This window comes from Salvelinus alpinus, chromosome 16 (genome assembly GCF_045679555.1).
Source record: "Salvelinus alpinus chromosome 16, SLU_Salpinus.1, whole genome shotgun sequence".
Taxonomy (NCBI): domain Eukaryota; kingdom Metazoa; phylum Chordata; class Actinopteri; order Salmoniformes; family Salmonidae; genus Salvelinus; species Salvelinus alpinus.
Window position 1 is genome coordinate 3,832,701 of NC_092101.1, and position 13,670 is coordinate 3,846,370.

A 13,670-nucleotide genomic window follows, 5' to 3' on the forward strand; every position below is an offset into this window, starting at 1 on the left:
ACATGTTTTTGGTTTGAAAAAAGTGTGTACTGAGCTCAGTTTATAAATGTACAGGTGACTTTTATATATTTGATATGGATTGTTCTCAACGCCCCATTATTCCCCCATCTTACTTCATTAGGTGTTGTGCTCAAAACATCAGGGGCCTTTGTTTTTTAGCATAAAGGTTATGAATCATGTTGATTGTTTTACTAGTCTTACCATTGCCATTGTGCACTGCAGAAGGACAACGAAAGGAACAGACATCCATGACCATGCAGTGAATCTTTTCATCAGCAATGAAGCAAATTGCATACATTCCCATTTCTAAAAAGTGAAGATCTGGAGAAGGCATCCTACAAACCGACCCTAAGTCTTATTTGTACAAAAATATGTGTTAGACTTTCATTTGGATATCATATCTGAAATCAATATTTTCAAATGTCTACCTTCTTTCACTTGACAGTTTGCCTATTGATGTGAAATAAAATGGTATTCTGCATCATTCAAATTCATTGAACATTCATTATTTGAAAGAATGTCGGTTTCATGAATATGTAAACATTCCCAAAATTATATTATTCACAGATATTGTGAATTTGAATAAAAATTAGATCCCAAAATATAACTAGAAGATTTGATTCCATCCTAATCCTCAAAAATTGCATTTAGGGACATTTTTGATATACAGCAATTGTCAAAAGTTTGGACACACTTACTCATTCAAGGGTTTTTCTTTCTTTTTACTATTTTCTACATAGTATAATTAATAGTGAAGGCTTAAACTATGAAATGACACATATGGAATCACGTAGTAACCAAAGAAGTGTTAAACAAATCTAAATATATATTTTCGATTTTCGATTCTTCAAAGTAGCCACCCTTTGCCTTGATGACAGCTTTGCACACTCTTGGCATTCTCTCAACTAGCTTCACCTGGAGTGCTTTTCCAAAAGTCTTGAAGGAGTTCCCACATATGCTGAACACTTGTTGGATGCTTTTCCTTCACTCTGCGGTCCAACTCATCCCAAACCATCTCAAGCGCAAACCAGATGGGATGGCGTATCGCCGCAGAATGCTGTTGTAGCCATGCTGGTTAAGTATGCCTTAAATTCTAATTAAAATCACAGACAGTGTCACAAACAAAGTAACCCCACACCATCACACTTCCTCCTCCACGCCTCACAGTGGGAACCACACATGCGGAGATCATCCGTTCACCTACTCTGCGTCTCACAAAGACACGGCGGTTCGAATCAAAAATCTCAAATTTGGACACGTCAGACGAAAGGACAGATTTCCACCGGTGTAATGTCCATTTCTCACGTTTCTTGGCCCAAGCAAGTCTTTTCTTCTTATTGGTTTCCTTTAGTAGGGGTTTCTTTGGAGCAATTCAACCACGAAGGCCTGATTCACGCAGTCTCCTCTGAATAGTTGATGTTGAGATGTGTCTGTTACTTCCTCTTTACCTACTGTATTTATTTATTTATTTTGCTCCTTTGCACCCCATTATTTCTATCTCTACTTTACACTTTCTTCCACTGCAAACCAACCATTCCAGTGTTTTTATTTTATTTTTTTACTTGCTATATTGTATTTACTTCGCCACCATGGCCTTTTTATATTTTTATTTATTTATATATATATTTTGTTTGCCTTCACCTCCCTTATCTCACCTCACTTGCTCACATTGTATATAGACTTATTTTTCACTGTATTATTGACTGTATGTTTGTTTTACTCCATGTGTAACTATGTGTTGTTGTATGTGTCGAACTGCTTTGCTTTATCTTGGCCAGGTCGCAATTGTAAATGAGAACGTGTTCTCAATTTGCCTACCTGGTTAAATAAAGGTGAAATAAAAAACTTGAACTCTGAAGCATTTATTTGGGCTGCCATTTCTGAGGCTGGTAGCTCTAATGAACTTATCCTCTGCAGCAGAGGTAACTCTGGGTCTTCCTTTCCTGTGGCGGTCCTCATGAGAACCAGTTTCATCATAACGCTTGATGGTTTTTGCGACTGCACTTGAAACTTTCAAAGTTAATGAAATTTTCCGAATTGACTGACATTCATGTCTTAAAGTAATGATGTACTGTCATTTCTCTTTGCTTATTTGAGCTGTTCTTGCCATAATATCAACTTGGTATTTTACCAAATGAGGCTATCTTCTGTATACTACCCCTATCTTGTCACAACAGAACTGATTGACTAAAATGCATTAAGAAGGAAAGAAATTCCACAAATTAACTTTTAACAAGGCACACCTGTTATTTGTGTGACTACTTCATGAAGCTGGTTGAGAGAATGCCAGGAGTGTGCAAAGCTGTCATTATTGCGTTTTTTTTGTTATAACAGTAGTATTTATCGAACAAAAATTACATTTGTGCAACTGGGAGTCTCGTGAGTGCAAACATCCGAAGATTATCAAAGGTAAGCGATTCATTTTATTGCTTTTCTGACTTTCGTGACCATGCTAATTTGGGGCTAGCTGTTGTAGCATTGATTGATACACTCACAAAAGCTTGGATTGCTTTCGCTGCAAAGCATATTTTCAAAATCTGACACGATAGGTGGATTAACAACAAGCTAAGCTGTGTTTTGGTATATTTCACTTGTGATTGTATGATTATAAATATTGTTAGTAATATTTTGCGCCCTGCAATTCAGCGGTTGTTTAGGAAAATGATCCCGCTAAAGGGATCCGTAGCGCAGAGAAGTTAAAACTTTTAAATAAAAGTGCACAGAATTTGAAAGATATGTACATTCCCTGGTGTGTAAAATTAAAATATTCTTTAATAATTTTCCTCAACAGAGAATGAACGTATTCAAATTCTTTGCACTTTATTTTATAGTTATGTTAAAAACAACCAACCAAGGATATCCAATATGTTTAGAAAATTATATTTCAAAAATTATCCAGCCATTATTGTGTTATAAGATCATTGCAGTGCAGTTTCATTTTTTCAAGGGAGCGGGCGGTCAGACAACTTTAGGATGAAAATGTTTTGCTGTCCCTCAGATTATTTAAATGTTTGGCTTTGTATGCGTTAGCCTAGGCCTACCTATTCTAATAAAAACACATCTTTGTCGCATTATTCACAGACTCTCAGAATTCGCTGCTTCAAGTTCGTAGCCTACGTCTCCTTCTACTTTTAGTTGGGCGTGGGAGATCTGTAACGATTGTCGTCTGGAGAAGGAGAGGAGGACCAAGCTGCAGTGTGGTAAGTGGTCATATTTTTTTATGAAATACGAAAACACTTGACAAACAACAAAAAAACGACAAACGAACAGTCCTGAAAGGTGAAACAAAACACTTAACAGGAAACAACCACCCACAAACAAAAGTGGGAAAACAGGCTACCTAAATATGGCTCCCAATCAGAGACAACGATAGACAGCTGCCTCTGATTGGGAACCACACCAGGCCAAACACACAGAAACAGAAACAGAAAACCTAAACCTACAACATAGAATACCCAGACATAGAATACCCACCCACATCACACCCTGACCAAACTAAAAATAGAAACATACAAAGCAATCTACGGTCAGGGCGTGACAAGATCAACTGTGCCCAGTATACAGGAGGTGTGGTCTCAATGAAATAGAGTAGGCTGCCTATACATGGGTGGGGAATCTAGGCAGAGAATCACGTGGCAGTTATCTTTACAAGGAAATGTAATTAAATATGATTAGACTGTAGTTTACTACAGTGTCTGTAAATATATATTGGTAAATGGAAAGAAGTGGAGTGCGCTCAACCAATGTGAGTCGAGGTGCAATCCCAAAAATTGATCACCATTAACCAGGTTTCAAACCAACATTTTATGAGCATAAAGTACATGGCGTATAAAAAAAATTCATGATAGGCCTGATGGAAACAGTTAATTTATCGGTAAACTTAAAAATGTTGACAAAACAAAATACACTAGACAAGGAGGGATCTTTTTGTGGCGGTAAAATGTATTACAACAGAAATGGCGGCAGAAACACTTTTTTCCGCAAATATTGATATAATAAACATCCCATCGAAGTAAACTTGGAGTCGCACGATGACATGCCGTGTGGTCCTCCCACAATGACTCTGGAAGATATTCAGTTCATTAGGCTACCGATTAAATAAATGATGATGAACTTCAACAGGGTGGTGAAAGTGCAACGTGATGATCTTGATACTAATTTTCAATAAATATCGAGGGTATTATCTTGCTCTTTTGTCCATAATAATCTCATCATATAGGCTATACCGGCACTGTATCTGCAAACTGTTGGCTAGAGCGCAAGTGCCAATACCAGAATGGGGACATTCGCTATATAACGCAAAAAAAAACGTTTTATTTGATACATGGATATTTAACCACAAATGAAATGTCATCATGCACAGACTTTTATCCGTAACAAGTAAATTCGATGGTGGGGAAAATGCGCATATTTTATTTATGGAGATTTTCAAATATTCTCATGAAAATCTGTCGCCAATTGGATGGAAACCTAGCTATTGAAAAGAAGGTGCAACGCACACATAGGCTAGCTTGGTGAGCAAGCGTTGCGCCTTTTCATTTTCAATAAATATTGATTACCCATTTACTTGTTTCAGCCTGAAAATCGTTCGCCTAAAAAGGTCAGCTATATTTTATATAGTTTAGGCGATATAATGTGCCACTTGAATGTGAGAAAATCTGGTAATTTAACTTATTTCGTAGGTCGTTTTTTATATTGCCTATATGGTGCCACATTGTTGGGACCATGGCTGGCAATTGAGCTGCTTCACATACAGTCTAAAATAACATTGCAGGACTGCAGTCCGGTTCAGGACCAGTTCTTGCAGTAGTAGGTGGGAGTTGGACAGAATGTCAGGGTGTGGGTGTGTGCGGTATGAAAAGCTGATGGCAGGAGAGGGATGAATAAATCAGTCCCGCCCAGACCTCTACCATCCCAGACCTTCCTACACCTTATAAACCTTCCTGTCTATTTGACATGTTATGGTTATTTTGCTCACTGCTCACTGCAAATGCCCAAAATGTTGCATGACATGTCAAGCATTGCCAATGGTCCATCTTCAAGTGATGACAAACATGATTTTCTACACCTTATAAATTCTCCTCCCAATGTGACCAGGAGACCCCATTAAGCACCCACCACTCCACCAGAAGACAGTGTTGAAGGGATGGTTCAACCAAATTTAGGACATGCTAACATTCCCTCAGTTGTGTAGCCTGCTCAAATCAAATCAAAATTGTATTTGTCACATGCGCCGAATGCAACCTTACAGTGAAATGCTTACTTACAGGCTCTAACCAATAGTGCAAAAAAGGTATTAGGTGAACAATAGGTAAGTAAAGAAATAAAAACAACAGTAAAAATACAGTGAAAAATAACAGTAGCGAGGTTATATACAGTAGCGAGGCTATACAAGTAGCGCGGCTACATACAGACACCGGTTAGTCGGGCTGATTGAGGTAGTAGGTACATGTAGATATGGTTAAAGTGACTATGCATATATGATGAACAGAGAGTAGCAGTAGTGTAAAAGCATGGGTTGGCGGGTGGTGGGTGGCGGGACACAATGCAGATAGCCTGGTTAGCCAATGTGCGGTAGCACTGGTTGGTCGGGCCAATTGAGATAGTATGTACATGAATGTATAGTTAAAGTGACTATGCATATATGATAAACAGAGAGTAGCAGCAGAGTGAAAGAGGGGTTTGGGGGCGGGGCACACAATGCAGTTAATCCGGGTAGCCATTTAATTACTGGTTCAGGAGTCTTATGGCTTGGGGGTAAAAACTGTTGAGAAGCCTTTTTGTCCTAGACTTGGCACTCCGGTACCGCTTGCCATGCAGTAGTAGAGAGAACAGTCTATGACTGGGGTGGCTGGGGTCTTTGACAATTTTTAGGGCCTTCCTCTGACACCGCCTGGTGTAGAGGTCATGGATGGCAGGCAGCTTAGCCCCAGTGATGTACTGGGTCGTACGCACTACTCTTTAGGTATGGTATCTGAATTTAGGAATAAAGAATCAGCAAAAACATAGTTATGAGAAGAATGGATGTTCAGGGTGCTACAATTAACAAAAAATTTTTTTTTTAAGAAAAAAAAATTCCCACACAATTTGTGCATATGGCCTTTATTACTGCTGTTTGAGCGTCAACAGAACCTTTCCGCAGCAACCCCAACCCAATTAATTTCACAATCTCACACGCAGGCATACACACATACCCATGGATTGAAAATACATAAAATGGTACAGCAATCAAAGGCTTCTAGCAACAGGGGAAGTGAACAACTGCACACTTCTGGGAGTTAAGGTTGGAGAAGCCGAGCTCTCTTAATTATACAAAAATGTGTTCTGAACATGTGCTTTGAAAAACACATGAAACAAAACCAGTGCAACATTTAACACATGAAAGCATAACCAAAACTGTCCCAAAGTCAGCATTTTACAATCTCTCACACACACACACACACACACACACAGGTACACTGTGGTCCAATCCCAAATCTTTCCATAAACCCTATGCACTTGTGGAGATCTGAAATTATTTGACAGGTGCAATCAATCTGGTAATAGCTCAACATTGCTTATACCAATCAAAACCTCTCAGATCTTCACAAGTGCATAGGGTGTAGGGCAGGGTGGGCAACTCCAGTCCTCGAGGGCCTAATTGGTGTTACACTTTTTCTCCATCCCTAGCAAACACAGCTGATTAATCAAATTGCATTCTAAACTGAAGATCATAATTAGATGTTTATTGGAGTCAGGTTAGCTGGGGCTGGGGAAAATCAGGCCCTCGAGGACTGTAATTGCCCACTCCTGGTGTAGGGTTTAGGGGATGATTTGATATTGGCCCACATACTCATGGATTGAAAATGTATAAAATGGAATATGGTCCAAAAAATCCTTGAGCCATGCTGTCAACAATCAAAGGCTTTTAGCAACAGGGAGAGTGAACAAGTCGCACACTTCTGAATTAAAGGTGGAGTGTCACGACTTCCGTCGAAGTTGGTGCCTCTCCTTGTTCGGGGGGCGTTCGGCGGTCGTCGTCACCGGCTTTCTACTGTGCGAGCCATCATGAACTCAAGGCGTCGGGCGAGGGGCCTTCAGTACCTCATGGAGGACATCCTGGACCCTTCCTTACTGCAGGAATTTCACCGTCTCCACCCGGTTCGCCCTGTGCCTCGTCCTCCGGGTCGCCCCCGAGGCCAGTGTCAGCGCGCTGCTGGAGCCGCTCGTCTGGTGGGGTACTGTCACGACTTCCGCCGAAGTTGGTGCCTCTCCTTGTTCGGGCAGCGTTGGGCGGTCGTTGTCACCGGCTTTCTAGCTGCCACCGATATACGTTTCTTTTTCCATTTGTTTTGTCTTGATTGTACACACCTGGTTCCCATTATGTTATAATTTATTCCCTATTTAACCCTCTAGTTCCCACATGGTTTTGTGTGTGTTTGTTCTTTGTTTAGTGTTCAAGACTTCTGTGAGCTGGTGTGTTTTCCCTGAGTGGAAATTTTGTTGTTTCTTTTCGAGTAAAGTACGTCTTTTACTCAGTTCTGTGTCCTGCGCCTGACTCCGTCCCAAACCGCTGCACATTGACGCATGACATGGAGACGCCGAGCTCACTCATTTAACTTCTTGCCGCACGGATCCCTTTAGCGGGATCATTTTCGTAAACAACCGCTGAATTGGAGCGCCAAATTTAAAAAAGAAAATATTTATAATCGTGAAATATACCAAAACACCATTTAGCTTGTTGTTAATCCACCTATCGTGTCAGATTTTGAAAATATGCTTTACAGCGAAAGCAATCCAAGCATTTGTGAGTTTATCAATCACTAGACAAAACAGTAGGAACAGCTAGCCTCAAATTAGCTTGGTCGCGAAAGTCAGAAAAGCAATACAATTAATCGCTTACCTTTGATAATCTTCGGATGTTTGCACTCACGAGACTCCCAGTTACACAATAAATGTTATTTTTGTTCGATAAAGATTAGTTTTATAACCAAAAACCGTCATTTGGTTTGCGCGTTATGTTCAGAAAACCACAGGCTCGTTCCGGTCCTGAAAGGCAGACGAACATTCCAAAAAGTATCCGTAATGTTCGTAGAAACATGTCAAAGTTTTTAATAATCAATCCTCAGGTTGTTTTTAACATACATAATCGAACATATTTCAACCGGACGGTAACCTATTCAATACTACAGAGAAAGAAAATGTCGAGCTACATCTTTCACTAATCACTAACTAATCAAAGGACACTTGACGCGTTTTGAAAAATCTCGCTAATTTTTCAAAATAAAATCTTGAAACTATGTCTAAAGCCTGGTCACAGCCTGAGGAAGCCATTGGAAAAGGAATCTGGTTGATACCCCTTTAAATGGAGGAGGGGCAGGCAACGGAGGGATTTTTCCAAATAAAAGGCACTTCCGGGTTGGATTTCCTCAGGTTTTCGCCTGCAAAATCAGTTCTGTTATTGTACTCACAGACAATATTTTGACAGTTTTGGAAACTTTAGAGTGTTTTCTATCCTAATCTGTCAATTATATGAATATTCTAGCATCTGGACCTGAGAAATAGTCTATTTACCTTGGGAATGTTATTTTTCCAAACATAAAAATTCTGCCCCCTAGCTGAAAGAAGTTAAAAGCATCAACATGAAGTGCTTCGATAAACGCATGTCCAAAACAAACAGTAGGTCAAGGCACCTCTGCATTGTCTGAAAATAGAGACCTGAAAATGACAGTTCTTAAAATATAAGGTTCTGCTCATAATGAAGTGTCTCATTAGCCCCGGTCAAGCTCTATCTCCGTGTCATAGGAGGAATGCTATCTCCGTGTCATAGGAGGAATGGGGTACACAAAAGACATCTGGCCATGCAGTGGACTCGGAGGAAGACAGTACGGTCATATCATCAGTGTCATAAGGAATTATGAGGAGTCATCCAACAATAGCATTACAAGGGATGGGCGAATCAGGCAAAGATATCACGTTGATAGTACCTTTGTCCTGGAAATCTGCTGTTGACAGTGACGGATTTAGGTATGGCGGCATCTTGCTGGGGGTGGCACGGGGCACCCGCACAAATGTTGTATTTTTTTAAATTAGAAACATATTCGGAATGGTGACATTTGCACGATCGGTTTTCTATCGCTCATTTGCATATCATGTGAAATATCATGTCACAGTGTGGGACTGTGGGTCTTTTAACCTTGTCGGAGTGGACGCCCTGATTCTAGTTTGTGAGCTAGGCAGGCTACTGCCTGGGAAGGTCTCCCCCTCAAAATTACGAGATGGGGAGTTGACCTCAGGTCTCCCCACTGGAAGCCCGAGGTAGGGGGAGTAGGGGAATCTATCAAATAGCGCACCTCTAACTTTGTAGAGTGCTAATGCAATTAGTAATGCAATTAGTTGTGCAATTGAGTTTGTGTGTTTCTTGTTTGAAGTGCAATAGTGTAATAATCAGGTGCTCTTCTTTATAAGTGTGTTACTCTATTTGTGTATTAGTGTGATATAGGATTTGTGCAATTTAGTTTTATTTGTGTGTTTTTGTTAGCAATAGGGTAATAGTGTAATAATTTGATTCTCTTGAATTGAAGCCTAAACTTGCCTTTCAGTCTCATCTGCCTCTTCATCTTATTTGAAAGTTAATTCACAGACGCATGTATTCCAGACGGAAGAGTCGATTGCTGCAAGTCATTTTCTCCAAAGAGGATTCTGAACTTAACTTGAGACGTCAATTTTCCAACTTGTTCTGAGAAAGAAGAAGCAGGGGAAAATTGTGTTGCAAAATCATCCAAGCATTCAACTTTCAAATCCTGAACCAAAAGTGTTGCAAACACGATTTCCAAGCACATCTCACTACTGTGCATGTGTGATGGCACGAGTAAAAATGGTGCTAGAAATTTCCATCCCTAACTATAACATTTTCCGACAAGATAGAACTACCAAAGGGGGCACAGTTGCAATCTACTGCAGAGATAGTCTGCAGAGTTCTGTCTTACTATTCAAGTCTGTACCCAAACAAATTGAGCTTCGACTTTTAAAAATCCACCTTTTCAGAAACAAGTCTCTCACTGTTGCCGCTTGCTATAGACCACCCTCTGCCCCCAGCTGTGCTCTGAACACCATATGTGAATTGATTGCCCCCATCTATCTTCAGAGTTCGTGCTGCTAGGTGACCTAAACTGGGACATGCTTAACACCCCGGCCATCCTACAATTTATCAATGAACCCACCAGGTACAACCCCAAATCCGTAAACACAGGCACCCTCATAGATATCATCCTAACCAACCAACCCTCCAAATACACCTCTGCTGTTTTCACTGCCTCATTGCCTGCATCCCTAATGAGCCTGCGGTGAAACGCTCCCTAAAACACTTCCGCGAGCAGGCCTTTCTAATCGACCTGGCTATCTGGGTATCCTGGAAGGATATTGACCTCAACCCATCAGTAGATGATGCCTGGTTATTCTTTAAAAGTGCCTTCCTCACAATCATAAATAAGCACGCCCCATTCAAAAAATGTAGAACCAGGAACAGATATAGCCCTTGATTCACTCGAGACCTGACTGCCCTTGACCAGCACAAATACATCCTGTGGCGTACTGCATTTGCATCGAATAGCACCCGTGATATGCAACTTTTCAGGGAAGTTAGGAACCAAGATACACAGGCAGTTAAGAAAGCTAAGGCTAGCTTTTTCAAGCAGAAATTTGCATCCTGTAGCACAAACTCAAAAAAGTTCTGGGGCACTAAAGTCCATGGTGAATAAGAGCACCTCCTCCCAGCTGCCCACTGCACTGAGGACAGGAAACACTGTCACCACCGATAAATTCACTAGAATTGAGAATTTCAATAAGCATTTTTCTACGGTTGGCCGTGCTTTCCACCTTACTACCCCGGTCAACTGCCCTGCACCCCGCACAGCAACTCGCCCAAGCCTCCCCCATTTCTTCTTCAACCATATCCAGATAGCTGATGTTCTGAAAGAGCTACAAAATCTGGACCCCTACAAATCAGCCGGGCTATACAATCTGGACCCTCTCTTTCTAAAATGATCTGCCGAAATTGTTGCAACCCCTATTACTAGCCTCTCTTTCGTATCGTCTGAGATTCCCAAAGATTGGAAAGCTGCAGCGATCATCCCGCCTCTTCAAATGGGGAGACACTCTAGAACCAAACTGTTACAGACCTATATCTATCCTACCCTGCCTTTCTAAGGTCTTCGAAAGCCAAGTTAACAGATTACCGACCATTTTGAATCCCACCATACCTTCTCTGCAATGCAATCTGGTTTCAGAGCTGGTCATGGGTGAACCTCAGCCACGCTCAAGGTCCTAAATGATATTATAACCGCCATCGATAGGAGACATTACTGTGCAGCCGTATTCGTCGAGCTGGCCAAGGCTTTCGACTCTGTCAATCACCACATTCTTATCAGCAGACTCAACAGCCTTGGTTTCTCAAATGACTGCCTCGCCCTGGATCACCAACTACTTCTCTGATAGAGTTCAGTGTGTCAAATCGGAGGGCCTGTTGTCTGGACCTCTGGCAGTCTCTATGGGGGTGCCACAGGGTTCAATTCTCGAGCCGACTCTCTTCTCTGTATACATCAATGATGTCGATCTTGCTGCTGGTGATTCTCTGATACACCTCTACGCAGACGACACCATTCTGTAAACATCTGGCCCTTCTTTGGACACTGTTAACCTCCTTTGGGTAGAGGGCAGTATTTTCACGTCCGGATGAAAAGTGTGCCCAAAGTAAACTGACTTTTACTAAGGCCCAGAGGCTAGGATATGCATATAATTGGTAGATTTGAATAGAAAACACTCTAAAGTTTCTAAAACTGTTACAATTACGTCTGTGAGTATAACAGAACTGATATGGCAGGTGAAACCCCGAGGACAAACCATCCAAAAAATAATTTCAGCCTGCCACTGTTTCCAATGGCTTTGATGTTTATTATGAGGTGAAGTACTCCCAGATTGCAGTTCCTAGGTCTTCCACTAGATGTCAACAGTCTTTAGAAAGAGTTTCTGGCTGGTTTTTGGAAAAAATTAGCTAGAAGTTGTAGTTTTTCTAAGTGGCTCCCGTTTTGGCTGTAGTGTTTCCATGCGTTCTTATTTATCTCTGGTAATGAACATACAATTCTCCGTCTTAAATTGTATCATTTATTTACATATTAGGGTACCTGAGGTTTGATTATAAACGTTGTTTGACTTGTTTGGATAAGTTTATTGGTAACGTTTGGGATTCATTTTGTATACATTTTGAAGGAGGGAAACAGTTGATTATTGAATGAAGCGCGCCAGCTAAACTGAGTTTTTATGGATATAAAGAAGGACTTTATCGAACAAAAGGACCATTTGTGATGTAACTGGGTGTCACGCCCTGACCATAGTTTGCTTTGTATGTTTTGTTTGGTCAGGGTGTGATCTGAGTGGGCATTCTATGTTGTATGTCTAGTTTGTCTGTTTCTGTGTTTGGCCTGATATGGTTCTCAATCAGAGGCAGGTGTTAGTCGTTGTCTCTGATTGGGAACCATATTTAGGTAGCCTGTTTTGTCATTGTGGGTGATTGTCTATGTTAGTTGCTTGTGTCAGCACATTTCTTATATAGCTTCACGTTCGTTGTTCATTTATTGTTTTGTATAGTTTTTTCAGTGTTCTGTTTATTAAATTCATGATGAACACATACAACGCTGCATTTTGGTCCTCCGATCCTTCCAACTACGAGCGTGACACTGTGACCTTTTGGAGTGCCAACAGAAGAAGATCTTCAAAGGTAAGGCCTTTATTATATCGCTATTTCTGACTTTCGTGTCGCACCTGCCTGGTTGAAAAATGTTTTTCATGCTTGTATATGTGGGGCGCTGTCCTCAGAGGATTGCATGGTGTGCTTTCGCCGTAAAGCATTTTTGAAATCTGACACAGCGGCTGGATTAACAAGAAGTGAAGCTTTATTTTGATGTATAATACTTGTATTTTTATGAATGTTAAATATTTATATTTCTGTAACTTGAATTTCGCACTCTGCAATTTCACCGGATGTTGGCCAGATGGGACGCTAGCGTCCCACCTGCCAACTTAACTAACCTCCAGAAGAGCTTCAATTCCATACAACTATCCCTCCGTGGCCTCTAACTGCTCTTATGGAAGCAAAACTAAATGCATGCATTTCAACCGATCGCTGCCCGTACCTGCCCGCCCGTCCCGCATCACTGCTCTGGATGGTTCTGACTTAGAATATGTGGACATCTACAAATACCTAGGTGTCTGGCTAGACTGTAAACTCTCCTTCCAGACTCACATTAAGCATCTCCAATCCAAAATTAAATCTAGAATAGGGTTCTTATTTCGCAACAAGGCATCCTTCACTCATGCTGCCAAAGATACCCTGATAAAACCGACCAACCTACCCATCTTCGACTTATGACGGTGATGTCATTTACAAATAGCCTCCAACACTCTACTCAACAAACTGGATGAAGTCTATCACAGTGCTATCCGTTTTGGATAGCAAAACGCCCCATATACTACCCACCACTGCGACATGTACGCTCTAGTTGGCTGGCCCTCACTTCTTACTCGTCGCCAAACCCACTGGCTCCAGGTCATCTACAAGTCTTTGCTAGGTAAAGCCCAGCCTTATCTCAGCTCACTGGTCACCATAGCAGCACCCACCCGTAGCACGCAATCCA

At 41.2% G+C, this 13,670-nt stretch overlaps 1 protein-coding gene across 3 annotated transcripts in view; it reads left to right on the forward strand.

Annotated features, from left to right (window-relative positions):
* vtg3 (vitellogenin 3, phosvitinless) overlaps positions 1 to 490 on the forward strand; it is a 40,041-nt gene extending 39,551 nt beyond the window's left edge. The window contains exon 28 of one of the 3 annotated variants that reach the window (XM_071344520.1): positions 196 to 490. The gene's annotated coding sequence lies outside the window, so the exon portion shown is untranslated. Of the gene's footprint in view, positions 1 to 121 lie in introns of all 3 variants that reach the window. The other 2 variants (XM_071344519.1, XM_071344521.1) reach the window with 2 other exon arrangements.
* Positions 491 to 13,670: the final 13,180 nt, after the last annotated feature.